The following is a 7,498-nucleotide window of genomic DNA, read 5'->3' as shown; positions in this document are numbered from 1 at the left end:
ATCTAGTTTAAATATCAATTCCTTTCTGTAGGGAAGCCTTTCCCGGTTCTTCCTACTAAGAAAGACTTTCTCAGACATGATACACTTGCTTAATGCACCTACCATGTCATAGTATAGTTATTTGTCCTTGTGCCTTAAAAGCAACTAAATAACTCCTAGAATGATAGATTTATTGTTTTACAGTAAGAGGTTATCTCACTGATTATAAAGAGACATCTTTGTGGGCAGGGCCAGTGAGGTTTCAGAGGGGGAAAAAATAAACTTGGTACTTAGAAACTGCCTAGCTATGTTATTATTAACTCTTTCCTGGTTCATGAGAAGAGAAAAGGTTTGTGAACCAGGAAACAAACAAAAATAATTGAGTTTGATTGGAACATCTAATTACATATTTAGTGAGTCTTAAAAACTGAAGTACTGATCAATTTAAAAATAACTTTTAAAATTTCTGTGTGTCTTGAAATTAGAAATTTTAGTTATAAATTATTTATTACCCATGTATTACCCCCAAATTACCCATTTTTACAATAGATGATATTCAATATGAATTTTTTTTGGAGAGGGAAAAGCAAGGCAATTGGGGTTAAGTGACTTACCCAAGGTCACATGGCAACTTTTTCAATATGAATTTTAAGAACTGTCTTGCTTCTTCTCTACAAAAAGAGAAACTTATTTAAGCAAACAGGAGAGATAAGTCCCAAACCCTCTTGAGAACTCCCAGATAGATGACCTGCAATAGCTTGGAAAAATCTTTCCAATCAGGTTCATTACTGACTTGGTAAGGACTGGAAAAATTATGGAAAATTGGCAATTACTTTGTGGGAAAAGATACAAGGAAAGACCTTATAGACTCCCCTACTTTATAAACTTGTCAGATTTCTAGAACCATCTGTTTGGGCAAGTTCATACATCTCATCACCCTTGGGAAGATGAAGAAAAAAACTAATGAAGAATATTAAGTGAAATCTCTTACATGTGTGTGAGACCTGGTAAACTTTTATTGCTTCTTGCAACTCCATGAGAGTAAAAATAATTGTATCTAACTCTAAGCTATGATTAGCAAAATTCTCCATTTGAAATAAAAGCTCTTGGGACTGTGGCTGACTTGCTTTTGAGTTTTGAATTCAGATATAGTTGTCTGATGGATCATTAATTCAGTAGTTCACCATTTGAGAGATATGTCACAAGTTACTCCGAGGGAAAGTGATCTTGAATTGTTATAGGTGGAGATCTATATCTGAGAAAAAACTGAGGAAAAGGCACCACCAAAGGTAGGATCCTTTTGGCTCTGTTTCCCCATTGTGTTACTTCATTTTGGACAGGAATGTTTTCCATCTAGCTGCTCCTGAGTCTGTCCGTGAAGTGGAATTGCTATTGCATTGTCTATGGCCAACTATGACTCTTACCTGAAGTCAGAGCTATGGATGCTTTATCCTGCCATACATGTGTGGTCATTTCATATCCCAAACAACTAAATGAATTAGTGCTTTGGCTTGCCATCTGCCTGCTAATATTTATGTAGTCATGTATAAGATTAAGTCCCTGAAATAGCTCATTCTTTCAGAATGCTATGGTGATAATTGGACAAATGTAAAAAAGCTTGTGAAACAAAATTACAAATCTATTAATTTGTAAGAAATTAATTTGTAAATTAGAAGAAACCTCTTCTGTTTTATTTTAAGGAATAGAATTGTATTGCAATCAGTTGTCTTAGTAGAGAGTAATGTTTGTGTGATATCTATTCCATTTGAATATAGTTAACAATTGAATATGTTTTACTACAGGAAACCCATTTGATATACACTGTTCTCTGTAGAAGATAGGGAATTAATTATACAAATGTGTCTACACATCCTATCCCAAGTCTTTTGTTATAATCGGAGTAAAGTCAACTCCTTGTAAGTCAATTCATTTGTGTAATTGTGAACCTAGATGTGGAAAGCATCTACCTGCAAAGGGTTGTTACCTGTATTTTCATGTATAGGATTAGATCCTTACTAGCATCTTCTCCTGCTAAAGTAATTGGAATTAATTGGAATGGAAAAATTTGAGAAAACAAGATCAGCCACTCCTGTATGTCAAATGTAAATGCTTCTAATGGTGCATATAAACAGCTAAATTCTCTGAAGTTGCAAGTGAACTATAAGTTCCTAATTCGATGTTCCCCTTAGAGTTTCTATTGTTGATAAGATGAGAAACATAAAGTTCCAGCTGGTTTTCACCACATGAACCAGTTATTGGAGAAGTAAAATTTGAGAGTCTGTACCAAATTGTATTGAGTTCTGTTTTGTAAGAGATTTCAGTAGGAACATCTAAGGAGTCTCTATAGGTAACTTAGAACCAAAGAAGCAAATCTTTTAAAGAGGAAACCTATCCCAAATGTCCAAGGAAAGATGTTTCCAGAAACCAGACAACTACATGGGTCACTGAGATCCAAGATAAAATGTGTTGATTAAATGACCATTGGGAGTGGGTTACTAAAATACAAAAAGACTTGATACTAGTTCATGTTGATGGTCATTATTATATTACTTTGGATTTTTGTTTCACCGTGTCTGTAGACTGAGATCTCTCAGTTATCTCGAGGTCATGTAAAATTAGTACATGGCTTTAGACATTCTTACTATGACTTGTAGTTGGTTGGGTCAATCTTATTATCCTTACATTAACTTATCAGGGAAAATTGTGACAAGTCTCCCATTGACAAAAAGGGGAAATTGAGAAAATCAAATAACTCTGATCCCACTTTGTAATTGAAACCATTCTGTTATCACCCCTAATATGTTGTAAAATTGCCCAAGCCATGTCTCTGTCCCCAAACTTAGTTCAGAAATTCAGCTAGACTGTAATAAGTTAAGTTTAGACATCCAATTCTCCCACGAATCACCAAATGCCATCTATTCTTCTTTGCCTCCCTAGGGGTGGTACGGAATAAAATTGTAATAATTGTAGTCGTTTTCTTATTGGTCATGTTGCTGTTGTGGGCTGTGCCACTGGTGTAACTCCTCATTGTGCACCACTTAGGAAGTTTTGCAGAAGATATTATCAGCAAGATTGCATGAGTAGATCAAAAGGGGTAAAGTGGACAGTGGTGGCCAGAGTCTAGGACATGACCTCAAGGTTCACAGAGAATGTAAACTACTTTGAGTAAATGTAAACAGCAAAAGAAGCTCCAACTATCTCATGGGAAAGCTTGTACATTGACCCTAGGCCAACCCTGGAACTATGCCTTCTTTGTTCTGTTTCTATATATAAGACCTGACCTGACCTGGGGTTGGTGTGAGGATCCACCATTCTGTTCTCCTGCCACCCAACCAGGACAAGTGGCCTCTTGTGAGCAAACTCCTCCAACTAACCTAATCAACCCTAATAAAACCTATGAATAACCAAGCTGTTAGGAGACCCTCTTTCTTTGGTATCTCAGTATTCTCTTGGAAAATATGGACTCTTTAATTGGCATTAGGGCAGAACAATTCTGTCCCCTTACAGTAGAAGGTAGCCTTTGAGGGAAAGGACTCCCAAAGGAAGTAGCCATTAAATTAGGTCTTAAAGAAACCCAGGGACATTAGAGGGGGTGGCAGTGTGAGGAGAGCCTTCTGGGCATGGGGGAGAGGGAGGACAGTCCTTCTGCCTTGTGCTTTTGATAGGAGGTCAAACCATGTGTTAGGAATAACAAGTACATCATTATGGCTGGTCCAGAGAGTGTGAAGAGAAGAATAACATATTAAAAGTTAGTAGCAAATCCAGGCTCAGATACTCAGCACCACACCCAGAAATAACTGGCCGTGTAACCTTGAGCAAGTTACTTAACCCCGATTGCTTTAAAAAAAAAAAAAAAGTTAGTAGCTATGTGAGCAGAGAGAAAGGCTTAGCTCCAAAGAATAGCGTCAAGGTAGAATTGGCAAGATTTGACAACTGATTAGATATATGGAGTGAGGATGTGAGAAGAGTGAAGGACAATGGGAAAACTGTAGTGTCCTCAAGAAAAGCAGGAAAATTTGGAAGAGGGGAGAGTTTGGTGGGTGCAGGGTGTGGGAGATAATAAGTTCTGTTTCAGACCTGTCAAGTTTAAGATGTTTAAAGGATACCAGCTTGAAATGTCCAGTGGGGAAGGGACACAAGTGTTTATTAAACACTACAATGACTAAATGCTTTACAAATATTATCTTATTTGATCTTCATAATGACCCTGGGAGATAGGTGCTATTATGATCCCCATTTTACAGCTGAGGAAACTGAGGCAGACAGAGGTTCAGTGACTTGCCTGTGGTCACACAACTAGTAAGTGTCTAAGGTCAGATCCAAACTCAGGTCTTCCTGACTTCAGTCCCAGAACTCTATCCAATGTGCCACCTAGCTGCCTCTAATTGGTACCACCAATAGGTCATGGGGGATTAGAGCTCAGGAGAGCGAATGGGGCTGAATAAGTAGATCTGGTAGTCATCATCAGGGAAATGGCTATGGGAGCTAATGAAGTCACCAAGCGAAGGATCCCAGGACAAGACCCATTGTTAAGGGCGTGTGAGATGGATGCTGATCAAGCAGAGACTGAGGAGTGTTCACATAGGTAGGAGGTGTGGACATGAGCTCTGTGATGACCATACCAGGGGTGAAGAACCTGCGGCCTCAAGGCCATATGTGACCCACTAGGTTCTTGGGTGCGGCCCTTTGATAGAGTCCAAGTTTTACAGAACAAATCCCCCTATTAAGGGGATCTGTTCTGTGAAATTTAGACTCAGTCAAAGGGCTGCACTTGAGGGCCTAGAGGGCCACAAGTGGCCTTGAGGCCCAGGTTCCCCACCCCTGGACTATACTATATGTTAGGAGTTCCCCTCTTTACAGGGGAGCAGGACAATGGAATTACACAATAACCAGCCAATGAGAAGGATTTCTGAGACTCAGAGCAGCTGGGCATACCAGTGATCCTTTGCAAGGCAAACTCTAGATGAACTTGACCATGGCTGTAGAGCCCTGATCAGCCTTGAAGGGTCAAGGGTGGCCTTGAGCAGCAGCTGCAGACTCCAGACTTTCCAAACACCTTAGTCCCTGGCTTATCATATCTGCAGATGTTTTGTCCTTTAACACCTCCAGAAACTTAAGCCACCAGAAACTATATTATCTTATCCCTTTTATCTCCCCTTTTGAGGACTCTCTCTCCCTCTTGTGCTTCCTTGCAGGATCTTCTCTCCCCTATAAGCCTTTTCTCAGACAATAAATACATTTAATTGGTGTATTGGACTCTATTTCATTTCAGGTCCTTTCATGGGGCTGGGGGTCATTTGTTAACAGAAGTGAACCAGGAGAGGGTAACATAAAACAAAAACAGAACAAAACTCAGACAGGGGAGAACATCCAGGGGGAAAAGATGGTCAGTGATATCAAATATAGCTGAGAGGTCAATAAAGGATAAGGCCTAAGGTTGTCTTATTCAGTGGAGAAAAGAGCGTGGTTGACTTTGGAGGGGGCACTTTCAGCTGAGTGATGACATTGGAAACTAGAAGACAAGGGACTCAGGAGAGAGAGGATAGAAGGGGAAGTCAGTGGGTATAGACAGCTTTTTCTGGGAGTTTTGGTTGAAGAAAAAGGAGACAGGATGAAGGTATTGTTTAGCCAAAAAAAAATTTTAGGGGTGGGAGAGTTGAGCATATTCTAAGGCAGTAGGGAAGGAACAAATAGAAAGGGAAATATTGAAGATTAGAGGAGTAAACTGCTGGAGAAGAGAGAAAGGGTTGGTCTTGATTACCTCATTATCAGGGGTAGCTAGGTGATTTGGTGGTTAGAGGTCCTGGCCTAGAATCAGGAAGACTCACCTTCCTGGGTTCAAATCTGGTCTTAGACATTTACTAGCTGTGTGACCCTGGGTAAGTCCCTTAACCCTGTTTGCCTCAGTTTCCTCACCTGTAAAATGAGCTGGAGAAGGAAATGGAAAGCCACTCCTGTATCTCTGTCAAGAAAACTCTAAATGGGGTCAAACAGAGTCAGACACGACTGGAAAAACTAAATAACAACCTCATTATTAGAGACTGAAAGGAGGAGGGAATGAGGAATGATATTAAGGGGTATTGAGGGAAAGAGGAGAGGAAGCTCACGGTGAATGCTTGAATTATAGGTTACTGTTTGCTGATTTAAGGCGGGACGTGCCCATTCATTTTTTATATTTTGAACATTGCTTTTGTGTAGAATAAATAAATGGCTGCCTTAAGGACCTGACCTGCATTGTATATTGAGGCCCTTTCAGGGACGTGAGTCAAAATTAAGCTTTAAGTAATTTTCTCTGAGTTAGCAGTATGAAGAACCAAAAACAATGCCTGACCCCTCTCTTTAGAAGTCAGGTTGTCCTAGCACTGAACCTGTTCTGTGTGAGATGGGGGCCCTTGGTATAAGACAGCTACCCCTACATCTCCTGGGTCACCAGCAATCTGTCTTTACCTGAGGCTCTAGGATTCTAAGATTCTATCATCCTAAGGTTTTAAAACCTCATTATTTTAAGGAAGGTGGTCTTCACCTGGGGTCCATTACTTTTTTTAATATGTTGATAACTGTATTTCAATTGAATAGTTTTCCTTTGTGATCTGAAATATTTTATTTCAAAGTATTATTCTAAGAAGAGGTCCGTAGACTTCCCCAGATTGCCAACACAAAAAAAAGTTAAGAAGTTGTTCATCTCACTCATGCCAGACTCCCCAGGAGCCCCCAGCTGCCCCCTCCCTCCTACCCCAGCCCAGACAGAGGCTCTGGCAGTAGCAGCAGGGGGTGGTGGCAGTGTCTGCTTTCTCCCATCAGGAGAGCAGGGGATTGGTGAGGAGGAATTGGGAAATGTGTCTCTTTCTGTGCCAGACCTCATTTCGGCATTAATGGGGGGGAGGGGGGAGGGGAGGAGTGGAATATAGGGGCTAGGAGACCATGACCTGTCTGTTCAGCTCAGACCTGAGAAGGAAGATAATCAGGTAGCTCTCCCTGGGCCAAGGAGGCAGGAATCACAGGCACTGGCCATGGAAGAAAGAGGAAAAAATCTGCCAACTCTGAAGTTCCCTTTTTGAGTCTGGTTTTTCTATCTCCTCTCTCTCTCCTTTCTATACCCCCAAGGCCTCCTATAGTTGAACGAAACATGTACATGAGTCCCTGAAACTTCCCAGGGTGGGATGTGTAGTTGAACTCATTTACAGACATATGTACACATACATACACAATAATAATAATAGCTAAAATTTATATAGTGCTTTAAGGTTTGCAAAGTGCTTTATAGATAGCTCATTTTGTCTTCCTAACACTCTTGGGAGGTAGGTGCTATTATTTTCCCCATTTTACAGATAAGGAAACTGAGGCACAGAGAGGTTAAGTGACTTGCCCAGGGCAACACAGCTAGTTCATGTCTGAGGTCTGATTTGAACTCAGGACTTCCTGTCTCCAGGTCCAAGGTTCTATCCATTGCATCTTCTAGCTGAAAGTGTTCCCCTCTCCCTTTCCCTCTTTCTTGTCCTGGTTGGCCCCTCAATGGTAC

This window comes from Petaurus breviceps, unplaced genomic scaffold (genome assembly GCF_028583685.1).
Source record: "Petaurus breviceps papuanus isolate PSGF00001 unplaced genomic scaffold, PetGlider_PUasm1.0 227, whole genome shotgun sequence".
Lineage (NCBI taxonomy): Eukaryota > Metazoa > Chordata > Mammalia > Diprotodontia > Petauridae > Petaurus > Petaurus breviceps.
Note: the sequence above shows the minus strand (reverse complement) of the source record.